Source organism: Pteropus alecto, unplaced genomic scaffold (assembly GCF_000325575.1).
Source record: "Pteropus alecto unplaced genomic scaffold, ASM32557v1 scaffold761, whole genome shotgun sequence".
Lineage (NCBI taxonomy): Eukaryota > Metazoa > Chordata > Mammalia > Chiroptera > Pteropodidae > Pteropus > Pteropus alecto.
The window spans coordinates 363,303-366,058 of NW_006431558.1; the positions used below are offsets into that span (position 1 = coordinate 363,303).

The following is a 2,756-nucleotide window of genomic DNA, read 5'->3' on the forward strand; positions in this document are numbered from 1 at the left end:
GCGAACGCTTTCTGAGGTGAAGTTTTGGCAGAAACCCCAAGGAGGTGAGGGAGAGAGCCAGGGCTATGGTGGCGACTAAATAAATTGATAATGGGTAAAGTGCCTCCTGCTTTATGTGGAGAGAACACTGGACAAATGGTATCATTTTTGTCGACTCGAAGACACCATCAAATGTAAGACTCTATAAGAAAGAAAAGCTCTGCTAGTATTTTAACATGCCATAGAGAAGGCGAGATCCAGCCTTTTCCATAGGTGAGGCCCAGAGCCTCTGACCTGGACTTCAACTGTAAACTCATGAGCCCTGTGGCTTGGCTTCCCTCTCGAGCCTGTTCCCTCTTCTGTGAAATAGGACTACTGGTAGCACTCATTGTTGCTGCTATTCTCAGTGCCAGGGTTTTGTTTGTTAGTTAGTTTGTTTTTAAGGCTACAAAAATTTTTTTGTTTAGTAAAATTAACAAAACATAAGATTTACCATTTTAACCATTTTTAAGAGTATGATTTAGTAGCATTAAGTACATTCACATTGCTGTACAACCATCACCATCTCCAGAACTTTTTCTTGATCCCAAACTGAAACTTTGTGCACTAACTCCCCAGCCCCTGCCACCCACCTTTCTACTTTCTGTCTCTATGAATTTGACTCCTCTAGGGACAGCATATAAATGGGATCATGCAGTACTTGTCCATTTGCTTCTGTCTTATTTCACTTAACATAATGTCCTCAAGGTTCATCTATGTTGTAGCATGTGTCAGAATTTCCTTTTTAAGGCTGAATAGTGTTCTGTTGCATATGTACACATTTTGTTTATCCATTCATCGGTTGGTGGACACTAGGGTTGCTTCCACCCCTTTGCTATTGTGACTAATACTGTTGTGAATACAGGAGCATAAATCTCTCTTTGAGTCCCTGCATTCGGTCTTTTTTTTTTTTGTATTTTTCAGAAATGGAATTTCTGAAAAGGATCAAATAGTAATTTGATGTTTAATTTTTTGAGGAACTGCCATCTAGTTTTTCACAGTGGTTTCCGTGCCAGGGATTTTTAATGCCATTTTACAGTTACATTTTATGAGGGGCCATTCGGGTTGAGACTTGAATGACCTAGGAGCTAGACATGGGATGGCTCAAGGGAAGAGCAAAACCTGGCAGACAGGACAAAAATGCAGGGTTGTGAAGTGAGGATGAGTTTAGAGACCCAGGAGAAAGAAGTAGAAGATAAAGTCAGCAACATCCAGACCCCATCAGGCTCGTGAGCCCCCAGGAGTTTGGTTGTTCATCTAAGCACGATGGGTCCCCTGGTCAAGGTCTTTTCTTCTTCTCCCTCCTCTCTTCTTTCTTTCCTCGTCTTCCCCTCCAGTGATGGTCTGGAGAGAAGATCAGCATCACCCAGCCTGCCTGGCTTTTAGCAAAATGGATGGATTTGGGGCTGGAGAGAGAAGAGTCAGTATTCTAGGGAGCTGGGGCTTTTGAGTCAAATGGATCTGTTTCACATCCAGGCTTTGGAGCTGCATGCCAGTGGACAAGTCCCTGAACGTCTCTGGGCTTCTATCCTGCACCTCGCAAGTGGCAGGAGGGGTTAAGTCACCTCCCTCGGAGGGTCGTGGGAATGCAGAGTAGGGCCCCTGGTCATCCTGCACACTTAGTACATGCTGAGTGAGGAAGGGGCAGGAAGGCTGCATAAGAAAGCCAGACTCTAGGCTCTCCCAACAGGAAATCAGCAGGCACCATCTCAAATAGACAGATCAAGAAATAGCAGCATAAGCAAATTATTTAGAAATGCGAAGGTTAGTGCCTGAGAAAACAGTGAAGAGTTAAAAGCTGCCTCAGAAGGGTGGAGAGGCTGAGAGAGGTGTGTGTGTTTAAATTTTATTTCACAACCATATGCATGTAGTACTTTGATTAAAAATTAACTTAATGTCAGTTTGTAAACACTTAAATGCCAGCCTTTTGGGAAGCGTTTTCATCTGTGCCTTCTCTGAGTTGGCAGGTTCCTCCCGACTGTGGGAAGGAACACAGTAACCTTAAGGTGTTTTTGATCTTTCTGGATGTTTTTTGTTCAACACATGTTTATTCTGAGTAGGTGCTGACGAAGCTTGGTGACTATAAGACGAAATCTCTGATTCAAAGAAGAAAGACAAGGAATAAGTCACTCAACATGATTGGGGCTGTCATGAGAGCACAGTCTCCCTGGGAGGGAGAGTGCCCACCACCGAGTTGGGCATTACTCAGGAGGTCTTGAACGCTGGGTCCTGGTGTGTCCCATGGAGCACAGGCAGGCAGAGGCCCAGGACTGTGAAAAACGTGGCGTGTGTGCAGAATGAGGTGTCTTTGTGGCCAGAGCAGAGAGAAAATCAGGTGGTGGAGTGAAAAGCAGAAAGGAAGCCAACAAGGATAGCGAAGATGCTCAAAGAGACCTGGACCTCATCCCAGAGACACGGGGGAGCCAGGCGTGATCTTTGAGCAAGGGAGTAGCTTCACATTTGGCCTCTAATGCAGCCACTCTGAAGACAGAGGGCAGAAAGGATTGGCAGATTGGTGACAGGAGAGACCAAGGCAGGACATGGTAGGGAGGCTGTCCAGAGTGATCCTGGAGGGACCAAGTACCTGCACGAGGGAGACAGGGGACACTGCCAGGCCTGGATGGCCAATTGTATGTCAAAAGTGTCAGTCCCAGGCTTCTTGCTCAGGTGACAGGATGGGCTGTGACTTTATAAATTAAGACTAGGTGTGCAAAGAAGGACCAGATTTTTTTTTTTTT

General features: G+C 45.4%; 1 protein-coding gene across 1 annotated transcript in view; it reads left to right on the top strand.

Annotated features, from left to right (window-relative positions):
• The window catches only part of SPC24 (SPC24, NDC80 kinetochore complex component), a 5,587-nt gene that overhangs the window by 747 nt on the left and 2,084 nt on the right, over window positions 1-2,756 (top strand). The gene's annotated exons all lie outside the window — the stretch shown is intronic.